Source organism: Sciurus carolinensis, chromosome 3 (genome assembly GCF_902686445.1).
Source record: "Sciurus carolinensis chromosome 3, mSciCar1.2, whole genome shotgun sequence".
NCBI classification, from domain to species: domain Eukaryota; kingdom Metazoa; phylum Chordata; class Mammalia; order Rodentia; family Sciuridae; genus Sciurus; species Sciurus carolinensis.
The window spans coordinates 53,667,047-53,693,127 of record NC_062215.1 but is presented as its reverse complement, the minus strand read 5'-3'; the positions used below and the strand labels follow the sequence as shown (position 1 = coordinate 53,693,127).

Genomic DNA, 26,081 nt, shown 5'->3' with positions numbered 1-26,081 from the left:
TGCAATGGAGAAAAGATAGCCTCTTCAACAAATGGTGCTAGGAAAACTGGATATCCATATGCAAAGGAATGGAACTAAACCTCTATCTCTCACACTGCACAAAACTCAACTCAAAATGGACCTCGGAATCAGACCAGAGACCCTTCAACTTAAAGAAAAAAAAGTAGGTCCAAATCTTCAACATGTCAACTTAGGATAAGACTTCCTTAACAGGACTCCCATAGCATAAGAAATAAAAGCAAGAATCAATAACTGGGATAGATTCAAACTAAAAAACTTTCTCTCAGCAAAGGAAAGTATCAGTAATGTGAAGAGAGAGCCTACAGAGTGGGAGAAAATCTTTGCCGCTCATACTTCAGATAGAGAACTAATTTCCAGAATAAAGAACTCAAAAAACTCTACACCAAGAAAACAAATAATCCAATCAACAAATGGGCTAAGGAAATGAACAGACACTTCACAGAAGATCTACAAGCAATCAACAGATATATGAAAAAACGTTCAACATCTCTACTAATAAGAGAAATGCAAATCAAAACTACCCTAAGATTCCATCTCACCCCATTTAGAATGGTGATTATCAAGAAGACAAGCAACAATAAGTGTTGGAGAGGATATGGGGAAAAAGGTACACTCATACATTGCTGGTGGGGTTACAATTTAGTGCAGCCACTCTGGAAAGCAGTGTGGAGATTCCTCAGAAATCTTGGAATGGAACCACTATTTGACCCACCTATCCGATTCCTTGGCCTATACCCAAAGAACTTACAATCAACATACTACAGAGATGCAGCCACATCAATGTTCACAGCTGCTCAATTCACAATATCCAGATTGTGGAACCGACCTAGATGTCCTTCAGTTGATGAATGGATAAAGAAACTGTGGTATATATATACAATGGAATATTACTCAGCCATAATGAATAATAAAATTATGGCATTTGCAGGCAAATGGATGAAACTGGATAATATGCTAAGTGAGATAAGCCAATCTCAAAAAAACAAAGGATGAATGATCTTGCTGATAAGTGGATGACGACACATAATGGGCAGGTGGAAGGGGGGCAAGAATGGACGAAGGAGGGACTGTACAGAGGGAGAAGAGGGGCGGGAGGGTTGGGGGGAGAAAATAACAGAATGAATCAAACACCATTACTCTACATAAATGTATGATTACACAAGTTGTATGTCTTTACTTCATGTACAACCAGAGAAAAAACATGTATCTCATTTGTCTATAATAAGAAATATATATATATATATATATATATATATATATATATAAAGATGTTTAAGTCATTGGTCTGACTGAAACATGTAGTACTTCTAAATACCCTAATTTTTTTAATAAACATAAAATTACATCTTTGAAGTTGGTAACAGAGTGTCAAAATTTAGTGCTATGTGGTGAAGTCTAGTGAATTTGTACTCTGAGAGGATTTTAGAATGGTGGTTTTTTAGTTAATGGGAGTTTTCTGCCCTTAAAGTTGAAGGAATCTGTCACGTCCTGATGGACAGCCAAAAAATACTAATGAAGCATTGGCCACATCAGGCACCATGACAGGTGCTGCCCTGTTGCAGGCATGAGACCAACATGGCCTTTCCTGTGTGGACTTCACAATCTGGTGGAAAGTCAGTCATCAACCTGTAATAAGGGAATTCACTGCTATGGGATGAGAATTGGATGCTGTGCAAACAGCAACACAACTCACCAAGGGTGGGGTACAATGGAGGTTTAGTTTCATAAGTGTCATCCAAAGTACATGAAAGATAAATCAGGATAAGCTAAATGAAAGAGGAAGCAGAGGGGAGAAAGAGATAGGTTGGAGGAACACCAAGTATGAAATTCTAGAGGCAATAAATTATGATTTTCAGTCCAGCACTGCTGGAGAATGGAAGGCTTGTATCACTTGGGGGTCAGATGAGACTGTGGAGGTAGACATGGCTGAGGTAATGAAGCACCATTTGTACCCTTCAAAGGAACTTCACTTTTATCTTAAGAGCAATGATAATATCCTGAAGAATGAAGCAGGAGAGATGATCTGATTTCCATCTCAGAATGACACAGTGTGAATGAAGCACACTGAAGGAGAAAGGTATTTAAGGTATGAAAACAGGGACATGACTTGAGTCTCACCAGGAGTACTTACATAATCCAGGTGTTATAAAATTATCAAGGTCTATGAATGCGGTTTTGTGATAAGGAGTGGGGGGGCAGCAGAGGAATGAAATGTAGAATATAGGAAATGTGACACATACAACTGGAGTTGATGGTGACAGAGAAGAATGGAAGGAAGAAAGTTCACAGTTTTCTGATCAGATCCTCCATTATTTACAGAAACATGAGAGAGAAGAGGAGGAGAGTAGTATGGATGCCAACACAACATGTTCAGTTTCATTAGGGACCTGTTGAGCTTAGGACGCCGACGCCTGTGATACATCGAAGGGAAGATGATCCATCAAGCAATGGCACACAGAGTTTTGTGGGTGAGAGAGGTGTCTCTACCTGAGTTTTAATGATAATCTAAGTATTTGTCATAGATGAGATTTTCTTGGGGTTATACAAAGAATTAAAAGAGGATAGGGTTTACAAATATTTTTGAGGAACATCACCCTATAAGATGTTATATAGCAGACACCAATTACAATTGGTTATGATAAGCAGGGAGAGATGTAACAGAAAACCCAACTCTCCTTTAGTGATAGAAACTAAGAAATACGTATTTAGGAAAGAATGGACTACTCAAACATGTTTAAAATTTAGGAAAGAATGGACTACTCAAACATGTTTAAAATATGACAAAAAGTAATAAATGATCATAGAGATTAAGGACACATCTAAGATTATACTTATTATGATGATAGTGAGATCAATTACTGTAGAACATGTAAAGACTGTGTATCAGAGAAAACAATCATTGTCACAAGGATTTTTATAGGGCTAATTTCCCTAAAAGGTATTGGAGACAGATTACAATGGGAAAAATCCAAACTCTCAGCTCAGAGTTCCTCCTCCTGGACCTGACCATCCAGTCAGAACACTAATACCTGTTCTATGCCTTACTGCTGACCATGTATCTTGCCACATGATAAGGGAAACCTCTTTATCATCATCCTCTTTTGCCTGGACTCTCATCTCCACACACCCACGCATTTGTTTCTCAGCATCTTGTCTTTCTCTGAAATCTGCTTTCCCTCTTTCACAATGCCCAAATTACTACAGAACATGGAGAGTCAAGTTCCATGCATCCCCTATGCAGGCTGCCTGACCCAAATTTATTTCTATTTTCTGGAGACCTTGGGAATTTCATCTTCATGGCAGGGTCTATGACCACTATAGACCATCTGCTTCCCCCTGCACTAAACCACCATCATGAGCCCCAAGGTGTCTGTCTGTAGTGGTGCTGTCCTGGGTGCTGTCCACAATCTATTCCTTGTTGCACACCCTGCTCATTCCCAGACTGTCCTTCTGTGCAGACAATGTGATCCCACACTTTTTCTGTGAAATTTCCACCCTGCTGAAGCTGGCCTGCTCTGACCCTCATGTTAATGTGCTGGTGATATTTATTACAGGATTGTTGTCATACCATTGTTACTCATTCTTGTGTCCTACACAAGGATCGTGTCCTCTACTCTCAAGGTCCCTTCCGCTTGATGTATCTGTAAGGCCCTCTCCACCTGTGGTTCCCACCTCTCTATGGTGTTGCTCTTCTATGGGACAGTCATTGGTCTGTACTTATGTCCATCAGGTAATAATTCAACTGTGAAACATACTGTCATGGCTCTGAAGTACACAGTGGGGGTTCCCATGCTGAAACCCTTCATCTATAGCCTGAGAAACAGAGATATGGATGGAGCCCTAGGAAGGGCCCTTTGGTGGAAGAAAATTCCCTTGTGTGAGAAGGGCTTTTAACATAATTTTTACATTAATATTATTAGTGATTATTAATTTTGGAATACAGTTTTGCCTCACCATGGGAACTTGAGTTGAAGTAGCATACTACATAATTATTCAATAGGTAAAGGGAAGGAGGTTTATCTGAGTAGCGAAGGAGGGAAGGTGGTCTTAGAGAACTGACTTTGCCCTCCTCTGTCTTTCCCAGGTGATGATGGAAAACCCTATATAAAAGCTACATTTTATGTGCTCTCCAGTTCTTATATTATTAAGTTATTCCTAGGTCTTTAATTTTTTTCTCAAATCTGCTTTTACACTGGTATCATTTAAAAATATTGCTCCATAATCTTAAGATTAATACTCAATAACTTCCCAATAGGTCAATCTCCCAGAAAACCTTTAGAGTCTCCTACATAATATTCCTGCAAAAATTCTGTCATCATTCTACCTTTTAACTTTCCTACACCCTTTATTTATTTTCATGTCTACACTTTTATTCCCTGTTCTGTCAAAAGTTTTCTAACTTCTTGTGCAATCCTGTCATTGACAATTTTATGTTCACCTGTAATTAACTAGTCCAGGACACACAGAATTTATTGACCCAGGATGGGGCATAAAGGAAGAGGCTGTCAGAAAATTTTAGTTTTTAAGGTTGCTTCTCTGTTTGTTGACTTTGCTGAAGGTCCTTGTATGATTTATTGTATCCCCATGACAATTTGATGGAAATAATGACATTATGACTTATTTGCATACTAAAAGCTATGAAGTTCACCAACTTTCCTTGCCACCCACTGGACCAGCTGTTAAGGCTGTGAAAGATCAGAGACTGAAGATTCTTCTCATTTTCTCCCACTTACAAATGAAGGTTAGCAACTATCCATTTTTAAAACTGTAGCACCCCCATGACATAGATGGTTTCTTGCCTTGGTCTATTCATTTCTTTAGTTGTCCCTCTAAGTGATGATATTCAAATCCATTCCTTTCATATAGTCTCCTGACCTCACTACTTTATCTGAAGGCCAGATCTTTCTTCAGAGCTCTCAGCTGCTCTTTTTTAAAGCTTTCATTCTGTATTTACTTGTATTTATTTAGTTTTTACATTTGTTCTTTTTAGGTATACATGACAGTTGAGTGTATTTTGACATGTTGTACATACGTGGAGTATATCTTATTCTAATTAGAATCCCATTACTGTGGTTATACATGATGTGGAGTTTCACTGGTGTTGTATTCATGTATGAACAAGGGGAAGTTATGTCCAAATCATTCCTCTGTCTTATCTAATCCACTAAATTTCCATTCTTCCCCCACCCCTTTTTGTGTGTTAGCATCCATATATTAAAGAGAATATTTGATTTCTGGATTTTCAGGATTGGCTTATTTCACTTATCATGATAATCTCCAGATCCATTCATTTATTGGCAAATGTCTTAAAGTTATTCTTTTATGGCTGAGAAATATACCATTATGTATATATACCTAATTTTCTTTATCCATTTACCTGTTTAAAGCCATGGATGTTCTTTTCAATTGCCCAGTGGGCATTTCCAATTGAGAATCTGTGGACAGTGCAATCTCAGCATGCAGAACTTGAAACTCTAGGTTCCCTTCAAGTATTTCTTCATCCCTCATATTGAAAATTATAATACAACCTCCCACTTAGTTACATGAGCAACCACTTTTCTATGTGCATATGTATACTCAAAAAAAAAGGAGACTATGATTCCTACATTATTTGCATTATGCTTTTTCCACTGCATAGTATTCTGAAATATTTTGTTATTTTCCATGTGGTTGTTAAGGTAACACCAGTTCTTATTACAGACAAACTCTGAAATCTGTGATGTGGTAATACAGAATTATCAGTGACAAGATAGATGATTAATATTTAAATTTTATTTCTTTATAACATAAAAATGTAATTAAAGGAACATGAAGAATTGATCCTATGCTAAATAAGACTGAAAATGAGATGCAGGAACTGAAGGAAACCAACTTCTACTGAGAGATATCAAAAACAACACAGCATAAGAATGTAAAAATGACCCCCATAAGTCATGTCTCTTAATATTTTTTAAGTTTTTTTCATTTTAAAACTGAAACAGAAGTATAAATATTGTACATATAAACAGGGACTGATTAGTGTTTTGATACATGTGCACCTTGTGTAATGCTTAAATCACATTAAACACATCACCTCCTTAAACACCTATCATTTGATGAAAACTTTCAAAATCCTTTCTTCTATCTTCTTGAAATGTACTGTACATTATTATAATCTATCAACCTAATATACAAGAGCACCCTAGAAATTCATGTTCCTGTGTAACTATGTCTTAGTGCCCACACATCAACCCCACCTCACCCTTCCTCCATCCCTGGCTCTTCCTAGCCTCTGGTCTATTCTACTCCCAACTATGAAATCAATCTCTTTAGATTCAACATAAAAGTAAGGTCATGTGATACACTCACTCTCTCTGCTTGGCTATTTTACTTAACATAATACTCTCCTGTTCCATCTGTGTTATCACAAATTACAGGATTTCATTCTTTCATGGGAGAACTGCATTTCCTTGTATATCTGTACACCATTTTCTTTCTTTCTCAGTTGAATTTCATTTCACGGCTATTATATGTAGTTCCCAAATGAACATGGGGAAGAGGATGTGCCTTCAATGTATTGAATTTATTTCCTGTGGAACTTTATCCAGTAGAAGGATTGCTGTATTACATGGCTGTCCTATTTTTTAAATTTTTTTTATTTTATTTTTTATTTGTTCTGATTAGTTGTACATAACAGTGCATTTATATATTTTGATAGATCATACATAAATAGAGTATAATCTCTCATTTTTTTGATTATACATATTTCAAAATCATATTGGTCATGCAGTCATACAAGTACATGAGGTAATTATGTCTTTTCACTCTACTATCATTCCTTCCCCATACCACTTTCTTACACTTCACTCCCCTCTACCTAATATAAAGTAAAAGGTCATTCTATTTTTAATGTTTTGAGGAACCTCCATGCTGTTCTCCTTATGGATGAACTAAATTCTATTCCCACAAACAGTATGCGTGTGCTTCCCTTTCTCTACATCTTTTTCAGCATTTGTTTTCTTTCACCTTTTTGATGGCAGCCATTCTTGCTGGGATGAGGTGATATCATTTTTATGTTATTATTGGTGCAGTATAATTTTAGATAACTGTAGGGTTCATTCTGACATATTCGTGAATGTATATAACGTATTTACTCCATTTCAATAACTTATTGTGGTTTTGACTTGCAATTCCTAGGTACTTAGTGACTGTGTTCTAGATTATTTTTGCCCCTTTCATTTCTAATGTTATTGGTGATGTACTTATTGTTGCTATTCATGGGATTTTATGGTATTTGCTTTTATATTGTTGTTACTGTTGCTTGTTTTATCCTGAGTGCTGCAGGGGATAAATCCCAGGACTTCAAGCATATTGTGTGATTGTTTGATTTCTCTCAGAGTTCAGTTGAGAGAAAATGTGGCTTACTCCAGCCACAGCCTAACCCTAATTGAACCCTGGTGGATAATTCAACTTAGAGTAGAGGAGATAACCCTCAACTGATGGCCCAGTTACAAGTGGGAAAAGCTATAGAAGTCTAAAGTCCCACTCCTGGACATTCATGTCATTAGCAATAGTAGAAAGAAGTAACATGATAGTTAAGGATGCAGCACCTATGAGGAACCTCATCACAGGTCGTTCCCACACCCTTTCAGAGTGCACATCGCTGACAAGATGGGAGGAGTAACCACAGAAACTGCACCCAAAATACTTCTGCCTGAACTACCAGAAGGACCCCACTCTTGCAAAACCTATGGAGAAATCAAACCCCTAGGCTCCAACACAGCATGCACAGCATCAATCCCAATAATTTCGGTCAAGGAAGGCACAGAGAAAATATACTATGAGGTCCATTTGGAATTGAAATCAAAACTGTATCTCCAGGCTCATCAGCAACAGAATGTTTCTCTAATTCCATTCATAATAGCCTAAAAAAATAAAATAAGATGTCTAGAAATAAATCTAACTGAGGAGGTAAAAACAACTCTACAATGAACACTAAAAACCACTGAAGAAAGAAATTGAAGAAGACCTCAAATGATGGAAAGATTTCACATTTTCATCAATAAGCAGAATTAATATTGTTAAAATGCAATATACGGATTCAAAGCAACACCCATTAAAATACCAATAACATTCTTCACAGAACTAGAAAAAATAGTCCTAAAATTCATTTGGAAGAATAAAAGACCCAGAATAGCCAAAGCAATTTTACAACAAAAAATCAATGCTAAAGGCATCACATACCTGATTTCAAATTAGAATACAGAATTATAATAACAGAAACTGCATGGTAACAGACCAGTGGTGCAGAATAGAAGGCTCAGAGACAAACCCACATAGATAGAGTCTATCGAATCCCTAACAAAAATTTGGAGAAAAGACAATACACTTTGGAGAAAAGACAGGCTTTTTAACAAATGCTGCTGGGAAAACTGGTTATCCATATGTAGCAGAAAAAATGAGACCCTTACCTCTCACCCTGCACGAAAAATCAACACAAAATGGTTCAAAGATATAGGACTTAGGCCACAAACTATGCAACTTCTAGAGGAAAACATAGGGTCAACAACTCAGCTTTTTAGGTACAAGTAATGATCTCCTCAATAGAACCCCTAAAAGTTCAGGAAATAATGCCAAGAGTTAATAAATGGAACAGTATCAAATTAAAACACACAACAAAGGAAAAAATTAGGAGTATGAAGATAGAACCCACAGAATGGGAGAAAATTTTTCCTAGCTCCTCTTCTAATAGAGGATTTAATACCTAGAATAGAAAAAGAACTCAAAACACTTTATACCCCCAAATCAAATAACCCAATTAATTAATGGTCTAATGAACTAAACAGACACTTCTCAAAAGAACAACTACAAATGGCCAACAAATACATGAAAAAAAGTTCAAAATCTTAGTAATTAGGAAATGCAAATCACAACTATACTGAGATTTCCTCTCTCACCAGTCAAAATGGCACCCATCAAGAATGAAAAGAAATTATAAATGCTAGGGAAGAAGTAGAGAAAAAGGAACAGTTGTACACTATTAGTAGGATGCTAAATTCATACAACCCTTATGGAAAACTGTATGGAGATTCAGCAAAACACTAGGCATGGAACCAACATATGACCCAACATTATCACTTCTTGGTATTTACCTGATTAATTAAATTCATCCTACTACAGTCATTAATTCCAATTTCCAAACAATAAGATTTTGCAAATAAACTTTAAAAACAAAGACTATTTGTTACTATCCATTCCTTAAGTTGCCAATTAACCATGTTGCAGAGCTACTATGAATGAAAAACCATTTCTGTAAAAGTTCATCTAGGTAGGAATCAAGTTTCTTTTATTTACTACACAGGGCTTTACCATTTAAAATTCATGATTTTTATTGATGTATATTAAATGGGATGGTACGAAATTAAAAAGAATCTAAGCAAAGGAAACAACAGGGTGAAAACACAAGCTATTGAATGAAAGAAAATCTTTGCCAACCTCTCTTCTGACAGAGGATAAATAAGCAGAATATATCAAGAACCCAAAAAACAAGATTTAATTTTTCCCCAATCAATAAGGGAGCAAATGAACTAAACAGATACTTTTCAAAAAAAAAAAAAGAAGAAGAAGAAGAAGAACAACTTAACTGGCAAGCATTTATATGTCTTTAGCATCTGAGACATGCAAAGCAAAACTCCACTGAGTTCCATCTCACTCCAGGCAGAATGACACTCATTAAGAACACAAATAACAGTAAATGCGGGTAAGAAGGTGGGGGAAAATGAATTCTTATATTCTTTTGGTGGGAATGTAAAGTACAGCCCCTATGAGAATCAGCATGGAGGTTCCTCAGAATCCTAACAATTAAACTACTATGTGATTTAGCTATTCCACTCCTTACCATTTACCAAAAGAGTTAAAGTCAGTACTTGAGGGATACATACATACATAACCATGTGTATTGTAACACAATTCACAATAGCCAAGTTTTTGGAATCAATGTAGGTGCCTGACAATGGAAGAAGCAGTAAAGAAAATGCAGTAAACATACACAATAGAGTATTATTCAACCATACAGAAAAATGAAATCATGTCATCTCTAGGAAAACAGAAGGATCTGGAGAGTGCTGTATTAAGCAAAATAAACCAGACTAAGAAAGGGTAAGTATCACATGCCTTCTCTCATATGTGGAATCTAGAAAGAAAAAAGTGATGGCATGAAAAGACAAGATTACTAGAAAAGAAGAAGGGAATCAAGGGAAAGAGTGAAGGAAGAACAATAGAAAATAATCAAGTGCTATATGCATATACAAATGTTCTAAACTGAAACCCACTTTTCTATATAATTAGTACATAAAAGACCATATCATACATATACAGGGATAATTTTACTTCTTCCTTCCCAATGTGGATGCCTCTTCTTTCTCCTGTCATTTGCAAGGCCCAGTACTATTTTTCTTTTCTTTTCTTTTTTTTTTGCGGTGCTGGGGATTGAACCCAGGGCCTTGTGCTTGCAAGGCAAGCACTCTACAAAACTGAGCTATATCCCCAGTCCCCCAGTACTATCTTGAGCAAGAGTGGTGGAAGTGGACATCTTTGTCTTATTCTAGATCTTAGAAGTAACACTCTGAACTTTTCCTTGCTCAGTATGATGCTCACTGTGGGTTTCCTATATTTGTACCTTTATTGTGTTGAGGTACAGTCCTCTTATACATAATTAGTTATGAGGTTTATCATGAAAGGAAGTTGAATTTTCTCATGTTTTCCCTGCATCTGAGATGGTCACATGATTTTTTCCTTTGTTTTGTTAATGAAATATAGCCATTTTATTGATTTGCAAATGGTGAGCCATCCTTGCATCTCAGGAATAAATCCCACTTTATCATGATGAATGATTCTTTTAATGTGCTATGGCACTCACCTGAGTATTTTGCATCCCTGTTATCAAGCATATGAACCTGTAGTTTTCTTTTGTCAGGAAGTCCCTGTCAGGCTATAATTTCAAGGTAACTCTCGTCTTGTAAAAATAATTTGGAAATATTCCTTTGTCTTCTGATTTTTTGAAGAGTTGTGGAGAATTTATAATAGCTCTTAAATATTTTGTAGAATTCAACAGTGGAACCCTGAGGTCTTGGGCCTTCCTTTGATGGGAAACATTTTTACATTTTTTTTAAATCAACTCTATCTCACCTCTCAATTATTCGTCTTTTCAGATTTTTGTCTTTCTTTGTGATTTGATCTTGGTAGGTTCTTTGTATCTACTTCCTCTGGGGTGTCTAATTTGGGGCATACAATTGTTCATAACCATCTCATGATCCCTTGCAGTTCTGTGGAGGCCACTGTAATGTTTCTTTCTTCATTCCTGATTTCACTTGATTCATTTCCTTTTCTCTTCATCAGTCTAGAGTGACATTGGTCTGTTACTTTTTTGTTCAAAAAACCAACTCTTTGCTTCATAGATATTGTTTCATTGTATTGTTTTTCTAGTCTCTATTTCATTTATTTTGATCTGATATTTATTATATCTTTTCTTTTGCTAACAAACTAAGGTTTGTAGTTCTTTTCCTTTTCCCTGAGTATGAGGTGAAGTTGCTTATCTTCCTTCTCCTTGGACATAGGTGTTTATTGCAATTCACTGCTATCTTACAACTGCTCTTGCTGCATCCCACATTCTTTTGTAGGATGTGTTTCTGTTTTCATTTGCTGCAAGATATTTTTAAATTTTCCTTTTAATTTCTTTACTAACCCACTAGTTGCACAGGATCATCTTGCTTAATTTCCATGTATTTGTGAATTTTCTGAAATTGCTTATTATTGAGTTGTAGTTTCATACGATTGTATTTAGAAAAGGCATTTGGTATGATTTCAATCTTCTTAAATTTGCTAAGATGCATGTTGGCCTAACATATGATATCGTGACTGTTCCACGTGCATTTGAAAAGAACATCCCTTTTGTTGTTGTTGGATGAAATGCTCTTCTATATATCTGCTAGTTGTTTTGTCTAAAATGTTGCTGAAGTCCAGTTTTCCTTACTGAATTTCTGTCTAGATGATTGGTACACAATGCTGAAAGTGTTGTGCTGAGGTCCCCTACTAAAGGGCCTGAAAGGAGAGGCCCTTTCATATTTGCTTCATATTGTTAGTTATCTCATTGTTCCATATATACTTAAAACTGTTATATCCTCTTGACAAGTTGATCATTTCATTAGTACATAATGTCCTTTGTCTCTTTTGATTATTTTTATTTAATGACTGTTTCATCAGATAAACAATGTTTCCTCTCTACTGTTTTACAGAGAATATTCTATTTGTATAGAATATCTTTTTCTATCCTTTCACTTTCAATATCAGTGGGTTATCAAATGTGAAATATCTCTCATAGGAGGTTTAGATGTGGGCTTGATTTTTTGTTTGTTTTGTACATTCACTCAATGTCTTTTATTGAAGAATTTAATCTATTTTCTTCTTACAAGGTTATTATTGATAGGTATAAACTCACTACTGCTGCTGTGTGCTTAGTATTTTTGCAGATATAAATATAATGGTTTTTCCACTCTTGTCTCCCTTAGTGATTTGATGGTTTTCTGTAGTGGTGTGCTTTGAATCTTATTAATTTTTCTGTATCTCATATAGATTTTATGTATCTCATATAGATTTCTCCCTGTTTCCACTGGGGCCACAGAGAGGATCTTACATTTGTAACAGTTGATTCCAAATGGATAGCAACTTTACCTGAACTGAAAATGACAACTTTAAACTGACACTCTTACATTTTGAGTTTTTAGAGTCTGAATTTACATCATTTTGTAATATGTATCTCTTCAAAGTTTATTTCAATGACTGTTGCAACTAATAATTTGTTATTTGCCCCTATACTAGGTATAAAATTACTTAACTGCCTTTACAGTCTCAGACTCTTCTGAATATTCACTATTACGTATACCACTGGTTTTTAAACTCCTGTAAGTTTTATGCTACTAATTGGAAGGCTTTTGTTTCTGTTTAATAAATTTTCCTTATTAGAAGTTCCTATAGGAAGGCCTAGAGTTTTACTTAGTAAAGTCTATATTTTTTCATAAATTCTGAATTCTTGAAGACAGGTTTGCTGGGTCATGTTCTTTTTAGTGTGTTGTTAGGAATTTTAAATTGTGCAAACATCATCGAGTATACTTATACTAACACAGCTATGATATCACTCAATAATACAGTCTTATGGAACTACCCTTGTACGTGTAGTCCATCACTGACTGAAATGTCATCATTTGCAGTCTGACTGTACTTCTAAGTTTCACACTCTAACCCATAGTATATAAAATCATTTATCTATAGAGGCTAGAGACAGAAATAGACAGGAAGAGATGAGGAGACTGATCAATAGGTACTAAATTATAGTTAGGAGTAAGAGGTTCTGGTGACTAAAGATAACCATAATGTGCTGTACATTTCAAAAACAAAAGTAGAAAAAGAATTCTGAATATTTTCACCATAAAGAAATGATGAATGTTTGCTGATTCGGTTTGATATTATTTAAATAGTACACAATAATTGTACATACCCAAACATCACATTATATTCCGTGAATATGGATTTTTTTTTGGTACTAGGGTTTGAACCAGGGACATCTTACCATTGAGATACACCCTCAGCCCTTTTGTAAGTTAAATACAATTTTAAAACATATATTTCATTTTAAGAAGTCTAATAAATCTATACCAAACATAATACTCATTTTTATTTTGTGCCCACTTATCCACAAGCTCCTCTTTCTGATATGTCATATCAGTCATGTATTCACCCTCATATCCAGTTGTACACTAATAAACTCTGCATATCCCAAGCTTCTGCTTGTGGTGAGAGTTATATGAATCCATGCATGAGATAAATAAAAACTCCACAAAAGGGCACATTGTAAAATGATGCATGAAAAAACTGGTGGAATTCAAGTATGTTCTTTGTTCCAGTTAATGATCTTGCACCAACATCAATTTCTTTGTTTTCATAATCTATTCTAGTGTGAAGAATTTTACCACAAGAGGAATCTGGGGGAGGTACAAATGACCTTTGGGTGCTTTGTCTTAAACTAGTGATTCTATAATTATATAAAAATAAAAAATTTAGAAATGTATGCATTTTGACAATAAATTGTGTGGTATCATTAGCCAAATGTATATATTTCAGTGACTCCTACCCTCCCTTTCTGAACTTTACAGTTATTTCATATAACTTCCCTGATTAAAGTAGAAAGACAGCTAAGTATAGAGCAAAAGTTCATGGTTCCTACATTGGCAAGAAAATGGGAGCATCATGTTAAGTGAATTAAATCAGACTCGAAAAGTCAAAGATCATAGAAGTTTTCTCTCACATGCAGAAGACAGAAAAAAAAGGGGAAAAAGAAGGACATCATGAAAATAGAAGGGACATTACTAGGGTAGAGGCAAAAGATCAGAGAGAAAAAGGAAAGGGAAGAGGCTGTTCCCAAGAATGAAACTGATCAAATTTGTTTACATGCGTGTACAAATGTTCCACAAAGAATCCCACTCTTCCATATAAGTATTATTTTTCACTGAAAAAAAATGGAACATAAAAAAGTGTGAATCTCTGAATAGAATTCAGGTGAAGAAAATATTATCTCACTACCTCTCAAAACTGCATTTCAGTTCAGGAAAATGACTGAATTCTGGAGAGATAAATGTAGATCAGAGTGATACATGCCACTTCTAGGCCTGGTCTATAAAACTCTTCTATGGGATCCTCTACCAATTATCTTTTTCCAAATGGATGGAAAAACTTGAGGTGACTCTGGAAACCACATGTTGAAGATGACAATACCTTCATCAGCTGGATAGCCTGAAATACGTGCCTCCCACACCCCAGTGCTAACTGAATTTTGAGAGTCTATCCACTATAGCAACTAGCATTCCCTTAGCAACACATGAAGAATGTTAAAATAAGTCAGTAATCTTAGTATTAAATAATAAATTAAATTTGGATGATAATTCATTGCCATGTTGGAACATTGGCAAGTTCAAATTCAACGTTTTTCAGTCTTTAACAGGGTAATAAAAATTTTATTTCCATGCTCAAATCTTCACAAGAGTAAAATAACACCACAGATATAAAGTTTAGTGATACCTTTTAAAATACCAAGGAGGAAAAAGACATCATTAAAGAGTGAGGTTCATAAACAAACTCTGGCTTCCTTACTCATACTTGAAGGAATGACATTCAGGGACTAACTGAGTTCTCAGACAAATTCAAGGAAAACAATTATAACAGAGCAAACTGAAAGTTCACTGAGGTTAAGAACAGGTTAAAAATATACTATGAAGGCATGGGAAATAAGTTTTTTTTAAAAAAATGGGTTAAGAGACATAAGGATGTGAACACTTCTAAGAAAAAGAAAATTTTTTTATTATATAATGAAAGTCAAATTAGAATAAGGAACAGTACACAGAATATCAGTTGAGGGAACTGTGCCTTACAACAGATAAGGCTTTTCAAGATATTGCTTATTGGGGCTGGGGATATAGCTCATATGGTACAGTGCTTAGTTTGCAAACACAGGCCCTGGGTTCAATCCCAAGCACTAAAAAAAAAAAAAAAAGATACTGCTTATAAAAACAACACAAGTTAAGTTAGTAGCTCAACAGCTACAGACAGAAATGTCAATTAAAACCTTTTACCGTATGCCTCCTCACACTCAGCTGAATTTAACAAACAGGAAAGTCTTATTAGAAGATTAGTGAGAAACCCTTTTATATAAAATACAAATGTGGACTATAGTTGTATTACTTAATGGATAATTATGTAGTGTATTTGAATAGTAACTTCTATGAAAGGAAGAAAGATCTGGAATAGTATTCAAATATCAATATCAACATATTGTTATTATCATTTGCAGCAGAAAATGATGCAATGCTCCCAAGCATTACCATCCTAAGTTAATAGGAATGTTTTAAAGGATTCTTCCCATCACTCCTTTCATGTCTCTGTTCCTCAAGCTACAGATGAAGGGATTCAGCATGGGAGTGATCACTGTGTATATCAGAGCCATGACAGTTCATTTCACAGTAAAAATATTAGCTGATGGACAGAAGTAGAGTCCAATGACTGTCCCACAGATCAGTGACACAAAAGAGAGGAGGGAGCCACAGATGGAGAAAGCCTCAAGGATACCTTGAACAGAAGGGACCTTGAGAACGGAGGACACAATGTGCCTATAGGAAACAATGAGGACAAAGGGAATTACAAGAATGAGGCCTGTTGTGATGAATATCACCAACTCACTGATGTGAGTGTTAGAGCAGGACAGCTTCAGAAGAGAAGCCAGACCACAGAAAAAAGGGAGGATCACATTCTCTGCATAGAAACACAATCTGGCTGTAAGTAGGGTGTGGGGCATGGCATAGAACGTGGTCAACACCCAGGACAGCACCACCATGGACAGAAAGAGCCTGGGCTCATGATAGTGGTGTAGTCCAGGGAGAAGGTGATGGCCACATAGTGGTGAAAGGCCATGACCACTAGAAGGAAGCTCTCCAGGTCTCCAGGAAGAAGTACAGTTCGGTCAGGCAGCTTGCATAGAGGATGGTTGTAACTTGACTCTGCGTGGTTTGCAATAATAGTATAGCAAGTGTTACAGAGGAAAAGCAGAGGTCACAGAAGGACAAGTTGCTGAGAAATAAATGGGAGTGTGGAGATGGGAGTCTAGGTAAATGAGGATGATGATGATGAGGCTCCCCAGGACAGCAGTAAGATACATGGTCAGGAATAAGGCAGGGAGCAGGTTCTGGTATTATAGTTGTATGGGTAGGACCAGGAGGAGGAACTCTGAGATGATAGACTGGTTCCTTCCTGTCATGCTCTATCTCCAGCATCTTTAGGAGAAAACTGGGTTCTTTGAAAATATAAATGAAAAGCCAAACCAATTTCAATGATGTGCAATCTCTTAGCATTTTTCAGTATTTGATCTCATTGATCACACACTCAGTATTTAATGACATGGACACATCAATCAAGCCAAGCCATCTCTCAGACTTAGTTTCCTTACTTATCATTTCAAAATAACAATGCTCTTTTCCCCCTTCTGACATACCCTCATCTACTAGATTCTGTGTGGTCACATTGGGTTTTTTGATAACAATGTTAATAAATATGATTGCTTACTTCTCTGACCCTGTCTTACATGTCAGTTTCCTAAGCTTTTCCCTAAACACTCTTCCCTTATAATACTCTAGATGCAGCACTGTAAATGCTCACCTAATCCCATAGCATTGATTTCCATCTAAACCTGTGATAAATAGCTCTATTACCTTCAGTTCCATATCACCAACTACTTACTGATTAGCTCTCCATGGATATACCACAACCATCTTCAGCTCAACAGATCCCAAATGAAACCCATGACTCACTCTATCTTCTCCCAATCCATTCCTCCATGCTTTCAGACCTCAGTAAAAGGAATCTAGGCTCAAGTCAGAAACCTGAGAGTTGTATTTCACCTGTTCATTTCCCTCACATCAAGAGATCATCTAGCAAGCCCTATGTATTTTGCCACTTCATTCTCTTTAATTCATCCACTCTTTATCCCAGCTGCCACAATGTGGACCAGGCTGACAACATACTTTGTATGGACTTTAGAAAATCCTATTGCTTCATCTCCCTGCTTCCATGCTCTCTCTGCTTCAAACTCATCCCACTCTGGCATTCTGACATTAAAATCCAATCACCATTCTGGTGAAAGTTTTGTGGATGTTCATTATTCTTAAGATCAAGGAACAATTCCTTTGAAAGACAGAGGAGAAAAAGATGTTTCACACTTTGACACTTAACTACCTCCAATGTCTCAACTGACCCCACAATGACTCTTACATCCCTTCTTTTGCAACTTACAGGTCATAACTTCTTGATTCCAACCTTTCACATTTGCTGTTCCTCTGGCCTAGTCTTGTCTTCCCTCTTTCTACTTCACGTGGCTTACCCCACTTATTTTTCAGGATCATTGCTTTTGACTTGCTTAGCTATACCTTGCCTGCTTCCTTGGACTACCTGAGTCCTACACTCACTGAACAGCACTCAATTGTCTTGGACTCTTTATTTGTAGCTGCCTTTCCACCAGAGCATAAATCCATGCAGAAAAGGCCATGTCAGCCTTCATGTCTGCAACAGAGCCAGTACCAGGCATGGTACCAGAATGTGGCCAGTGTTTCAAGAATATTTGCTGACTGTCCTTCAGGCTGAGATATCACATGCAGCAAAGTTCACAGAGAGAAGCTTTGGAATGAATCTGATCTTACTTTCCTATGTATATATATGAATATGCTACAGTGTATCTCACCATTTTGTATCCACAAGGAACTAATTATATAAAAACAACTAGAGGTAAATAGCAGAAAAATCATTAGGGCACAGGGAAGGGAACAGGGGAGGGAATGAGAGGGAAAAGGGAAGTCCTGGAGACTGAAGTAAAGCAAATTATATTCCAAGATTTTGTAATTATGTCAAAAAGAAATCCTAATGTTATGTATAACTAAAAAGAACCCATTAAAATGCTATTTTGATTATAGGTTTATAATAAATAATAAAATCAGAAAAAAGTTCAAAGGTAGCAAATTCCCTCTGAAGTTACAATCACTATTCCTACTAAATTCTCCCTGAGGAATTCACTAGCTTGAACCATTTACACTAGATTTTGACCTTTGTTACTGAATACATGGCTTCAGACCCATGGAGAATATTAAACAACTCAACCACACTAGTCTTTAGCTTAAACAGACAACCACACATTCTGGTGTATGAGACCACAATGACATTTTGCTTCTTGTGTTGATAATCACATGGTTCATCGATATCAGTATGAAAAATGTTAATCCAAGAAAGAGGTTTTGTAATTTAGGGAGAATTAAAGTAACAAAGGTATTTTCTACATTTGAGACCTCTCTCCAATTATCTTCAGATGTCTACACACAGAGTGCCTTGGACTAAGAAAAATGAAGGAGGACATTAAAGCATGTGGAAAGTTCCTCCCCTAAACAGATATAAGTGAATCCAATTGCTGGAATTTTCACCCTGCTGATGGTGTCTGATGTAGCTGCATTCATGATTTTTACATTTACCATAATAACACTGATAAACTGGAAAGGGATCAATCAAGTTTGTTACACCTAATTTCTCAGAATGTTGTTTCCCTGAGAAACTAGTGGGATATGGGTTTTAATTAGGAATCATGAAAAACAGATACCACTTGCAGATGGTGCAACTGATCAGGCATAAGCATTTCAGTACTCCATCAATGCCACCTCTCATCTTCCTCATCTCTACATCTGTACTTCTGAGTCTGCACTGTATATAAGACTCAAAGAATAGTTCTTCCAAAAAGTCCATCGAACATATGAATCACCTGGTTGTTAAGTTTTGGTATGGATTTAATAGTTTGGGTGTGGGACTTGCTTAAAATTCTGCATTTTAAAAGATTAAAAATTTTAATTTGGTGGTGCTAGCTCTACTGGTCTGCAGACTATACTATGAATAATATGATCATAAGTTTTTGTTTTTCCATTAAGATTTAATTAACACTAAAATAAACATAATTTTTCTTATGGGGGGAGTGTTACTTATTTATTTTTAAGGTACAGATTTCTGTGCCATTCCCCCATTGAATGTGATCAAAATCTCTTTGAGGGGGCCAAGGCAATTTTAAAGCTCCTTGAATAATTCAATTACATAGGCAAAGATTAAGAACCTTTGTAAATACCTACCTCATAGACATGTCAGTATGCTAAATGATACAATCTTCAGAAAATACACTGCATAATTATACTAAGGAATGCGATCATTAATTTAAAGGTTGTTAAGTGGTGAAATTTAACCAGAATATTTCCACAACATGGAAAACTCTTGGAAAATAGGGACAGAAAACAGGAACTTATCATATCTGAAAAAGTATCCTGAGGAGAAAATGGGAGGAGTGGGAGGGGAGGAGGATGACCACGTGGGGAGGAGTCTGCAGACTTTCTGTTCAAGGGCATTGTGGGAAGTAGCCATGATCTGAGGCCAGGGCCCCACCTCTCAGCCTCCAAGGTTCCTGTGCTTGACTCTGGCCCTCTGTTCCTTCCCACTCAGAGCTTTTGCGACAGGTGCAGTGGCAGCCAGGATACCATGTAAATAGCAATGAATATAATCTACACACACAAAACCAACTTTGGGCTTCTAAGGTTTTAAGAGTGTCCAAGACATTTTTTAATCACTGTCATGAATCTGTGACAGGAACTATGAGGAAGTGCTCTGAAAGGACTTGGAACAGTTCTGCCCATTCTAAGAGCTTGGAGCCACTAACTCTCATGTGTTTACTTACATATCTAAGATAATATAGGTGATGATCTCCTTTGAATGTCTTCCTCTGATTTGGCCCACCCTTTTTGTCTACATGTGTAGCACCCTGCTTATACCTCTGTCATAACACAGTGTACCATTCACGTATCTATCTTTCTGAGATTAGAAATTATTTGAGAAAAGGAGAATTTAACACTTGCATTTCACATTATATCCCTTGCACCCAGTGCAGACCTTGGTCCAGGAGGCTCTCCAGGTTAGTTAAACAAATGAACAACATTACTACTTGAACTAAAAGCAAACAAAATGTTTAAAGTACTAAACAAATAGAATTTCTATCACAATGAAATTTCAGCCTGCATTTTTGATGTGTTGGCATAGGCTCTGCAAAGAATGCTTTAAAAAATACTCACAATTACGCAAAATACACAAGGCAGAGTATTTCTCCCATCTCTCATAAGAAAATTCTTTGAATAATACAGGCCAGGTGTAACAGCCAAACTGAGGAGCACTAAACCACATTGAAATAAGGGGAAAAAACTCAATGTTGGAAATGCAAATAAAATGTAACAAAGAAGTTGGTATTTAAATAACATCCCACATCAACCTCTTATAGTTCTATTTACATTAATAAAGAAGACATTTTAAAAAGGAAAGATGTTTCTGAAACAATTTTATACTAAAGAAAAATTTGAACCCTTTTCTATTTAGAAACATTACACGTCAAGTTCGTACAACTGACAATGGTGGGCCATCTGAAGCTTTATCCATAGCCTGTGTTCTCTATGGTGGTTAAATGCCTACACCAGTCTACTGCATTATAATAATAAGTACATTATTAAAACAAGCATCACAGTTTAAAGGAAAAACACCGAATTATAATTGGAAGTCATGTGTTCTAGTCCCAGTTCTTCATTTTACTACTATTTTGTAACTTCAAGAAAATTGGTTTTTAAATTTATTTTTACTGCATATATTTAGGGTATAAACAAGATACATATATATATATGGTATTGAAGATGTGAAATAATTAGTACAGATGAGCAAATTAACACATTCATCACCTTCCTTGGTTCCAGTTTGCATGTCGTAAGAGCACCTAAGATCTACTCTCTGCAATTTTCAACATATGATACAGTATTATTAACCTCAGTCCCTCAACAATACGTTAATTAGATCTCTAGGCTTACTCATTGTACAACACTGAAAGTTTGTACCCTTTCACCTACATCTCTCCATTTACTTCCCCTTGACCAAACTATTCAACCTCTTTACAAACTTGTTTGTTTATCTATAAGATGCAAAGCCTAATCTACGCTTAGCTTCAGAAATTTTTATCAAATTACCTTATATATTCCTTCAACAGCCATTTACTGAGTACTGCTAGTGGGCATTTGATATTTGGAGATCCACTTACGTTTACCCTAATAAGATCCAGATTTTCCTTTAGGAAGCCTACAATGCAAGCCAAATCTATTACATTCTTAAATTTGGATGAGCGTTGTACACACCCCATGATGCAGGGGTGACCTGTGATTGACCAAAGCCACTCATCATATTCCATTCCCAATCTTCAGTTCAGGGTTTCAGCTCCCAAGTTCCATCTATTTTCCTGTAATTGATATAATCTCATTCTTCTTTATGGCTGAGGAAAACTCTACTGCATACATATTCCACATTTGCTTTTTCCATTCATTCGCTGACAGAGACCTAGGCTAGTTCCATAACTTGGTTATTGTGCATTACACTGCTATCAACATGGGTATGCATGTATCACTACAGTATGCTGACTCAAGTTCTCTTGGACAAATACTGAGGAGTAGTAGAGTTGGGAAATATGGTAGTTTCATTCCCAATATCTTGAGGAAACTCCATACTGATGTCCATAGTGATTGTACTAATTTACAATTCTATTAATAGTGTATGAGAGATCCTTTTCCCCCATATCCTTTCCAGCATTTATTATTGTGTTTTGAAGATTGCTATTCTAAATAAACCTGCTACACTCTGAATAACCTACTGAACTACAGCCAATCACTCAGTTTCCAGCAGCAGGAATACAAAATCTCCTTACACTGCAATAAAACATCATGAAAAATCAATAAAAATTAATATATATATATATATTATTTGAACATTTTCTAAAATTCATACTGTAAATTTTGAAATACATACCATTCTAACATTCTTTTTGTGTATATGCTGGGAATTGAACCCAGGGGGCATTTAACCACTAAGCCACAACACCAGCCCTTTTTATATTTTATTTAGAAACAGGGTATCACTGAGTTGCTAAGGGCCTCACTAAATTGCTGAAGCTGGCTTTGAACTCACAACACTTCTGCCTTCAACCTTCTGTACCCTTCAGCCACTGGGATTAACCTTCTTTCCTAATTTTTTTGTTTATTTTTACAGATTGATTTATCGTACACAAATGGGGTACAACTTTTCATTTCTATGGTTGTACACAATGCAGATTCACACCATTCATATAATTATACATATATAGGGTAATACTGCCTGTTTCATTCTACTATCTTTCTGTTTCCCACTCCCCCCCACCCCATTTTCCTCTATACCATCCAAAGTTCCTTCATTCTTCTCTACCCCTCCCCACCCCCCATGTTATATAAATTGTCATGCATTTATCAAAGGAAACATTCAGCCTTTGGTTTATGGGCTTGGTCTATCTCAGTTAGTATGATATTTTCCAACTGCATCCATTTACCAGCAAATACCATAATTTTATTCTTCTTCATGGCTGAGTAATATTTCTTTATGAGAACATGTCTAACATATTTAAAAGAAGACCCTACAAATTGTTGGACCTAATTATTGGAGGAGTGAAACTAGAAACATCTCAGGGAGAAATTAGAACTTAGGTTCAAAGTCAGAACCATCTAAAAGAAGAGAAGTTAGTGAAGGGGAGAAACACAGTGATAAAAAGAAAAGACAACATGTTAATTGTAAGAGAAAGAAACTAAAATTCTCTTCCCCCTTCACCAAATACCTGTGAAGACATGGAAAATTCTGGTTCACAAGTATATAAGCTAACTTTAAATTACCAGTAATTGCCAAGAAGTTTAAAGACCTCAAGGGGTTATACATTACAAGAAATGATAGAGTTCTTCAAGTTGAAACAGAAAGGTGTTAAAGAGCAACATGAGATTATACATACGAAACTCACTGGCAAAGTTAAATAGGTAGATAAAAACAGAACATCTGTACCCATAGGTTTCCACATCTACAGATTCAACCAACCACAACTCAGAACTATTTGGAAAAAAGAAATAGTGTCTGTACTGAATAAATACAGACTTTTTCTTTGTCATTATTTCTTAAACAATAGAGTATGACAACTATTTACACAGAATTTATATTGTATTAGCTATTATATACAATCTAGAGATGATTTAAATGTATAATGAGAATGTCCCTCAGTTATATGCAAATAACAAAGTTATTAATATAGAAATTTCCTAAATGCAATTCTGTCTAAAAACGGAGGAAAAGATAAAGGAGGGGGAAGGGCAAAGAGGAGGGGAGGGAAAAGATAAGAATAGACAAATTTTCAGTAGACTCACCTCCAACCACTTTGGCTTCTTGCACTATTTGTCTGAATTGATTTAGGGACAGAATCTTGATGAATTGGAAGATAAGAAACTGAAGGTGGTATCTGACTTTCAAGGAAATTTGTCCTGTTAAGTATAAATAATTTGTTTTCAAATCAATATCTGAAAAATATACACAGAAAAATGACATCAGACACACATTTATTGGCTTATGTATTTTCAACATACCCTGGGTTCACTGTTGGCATTATAGCAGTCTCCTCCTGGTTTCATAGCTTCCCAGTCCCAATCTCAAAAGACTAAGAACACATACAAAAGGAAATAGGCAGTATTGTTCAAAACAACTACTTCAAAGTCATTTCAAAGTGTAAACACTTGAAGATAAAGGTCATCTTCAATAGCACTTCATTGTTGAATTTGCCACAGCCTGCCCTAATGACTTTTAGAAATGTCTTTTATATACTTTGTATTTTAAGCAAAGATAATAAATTCTAACATAGAAACTTACACTTTGTAACATAAAAATTCTAATATTATATCTTATATGTTGTAACATAAAAGCAGTCTATCCCAATTTTTATTCTATGCCAAAGCAAGAAATACATCATAACCCATAACACATACACACATAATTTGTATGAGAGAGAGGAACAGAGGCAGACAAAAAGAAGATGAGAGAACATAACAAAATTTCACCATCAAATCTTATCCTTCCTATGAATGACACATACTGATGTTTTCTATCATACTCTAGTCTCTTCTATTTCTTTTTTTACAAACTGTTTATATTCCAACCCAACTACAGAGTCAAGACAAAAAATTTGAAAACACTCTTACCCAGTATAAGAATCTTAATGTATCTGTGGCAAACAGTAAATGGTAGAGGATAACCAGATAAATGCTGACTTCTGCAGGTTTACATGAATTTCTAAATGTCTACACATAAAAATGGGAATAATAGGAAGTTTATACCTCAAATTCCTCTAACATGGAATAAAAAAATAATTTTAGAACTACATTAACGTCTATGCAAAACTACTCAAAAAATTAATAAGTACTTCTATATATAAGAATTCTAGTTGCATAATATTCTATTAATAATTTTAAGTATCTCCCAAATTTAAATGTATATAGTCATCATGCAATGAATATATTTCCAAATGTCTGCCTGACCCTGTCTTCATCCAGAGGGCAATACAAAGTCAGCAAACCCATTTCCCAGCACTTACCACCATAGTTAATTGGTTCTGAAGTGAGAGTCCAACCCATAAAAGTAAGTCGGGATTTTAGTGGTCTCACTTAAGTGATAAAATGAACCAAAGCCTCCCTGTCTCTAGGATATAATCGAGACACACAAAAAGCTGTCAACCAGTGACCTTTGAGAGCTACAACTAAAAGAGTATGTAAACTCCTAGCAACAGAAACTTAGTTCATGTGCTAGCTGAAGTTATAAAGAAGCAAACTGGATGGGAGTGACTCAGTCCATTTAGGCTGCTATAAAAAAATACCTTTACTGGTATTTTGAAAATAATAGTTTACTTTTTAACAGTTAGGGAATTTGGGACATCCCATATCAAACCACCAATACATTAGGTATCTGACAAAAGCTCACTCTGTGCTTCACAGATGACCCCTCTTATATGACAGAACAACCACAAAGCTCCCTAAGATACATGCACATTGTGTGACACAAATCCCATGCATGAGGGCAGAATCTTCATGACTTAATCTGTCCAACAGGTCCCATCATTTAATACTATCTCATTGTTGATTGATTTTAACACATGAATTTTCACATCATAGAAGAGTAAAGAACCAGCAAATGAAGAAAGGCAAAAATGGCAAAAGAGGAGAAAAAAAAATTAGAACCATCCACCAGAAATCCCTGGGCTTCTACTCTTCCTAAAGTCTACTTTTTTTTTGTTCACATTTTTGCTGTGTTCCATGCATATTTTCCCCTGTTCCTGAAACAACTTGAGTTTCTCCATTCTTTACTATAAACATACTTATCACAAAATCTTTATCTGTTTGGAAAAAAATAATCTTTGCAATGTAGGTTACTACTTCATTAGAACAAATCTACGATACTCCATTTAGATGCTAAGCAACCCTTGTACACAGAAACTCAAACTCTTGTACCAGAACATTCAGGAAAAGCCAAGAAATCTCTGTATTTGTAGA

At 35.8% G+C, this 26,081-nt stretch overlaps 1 pseudogene; it reads right to left on the bottom strand.

Annotated features, from left to right (window-relative positions):
- Positions 1–15,952: 15,952 nt before the first annotated feature.
- Positions 15,953–16,858, bottom strand: LOC124980889 (olfactory receptor 1E1-like; annotated as a pseudogene).
- Positions 16,859–26,081: the final 9,223 nt, after the last annotated feature.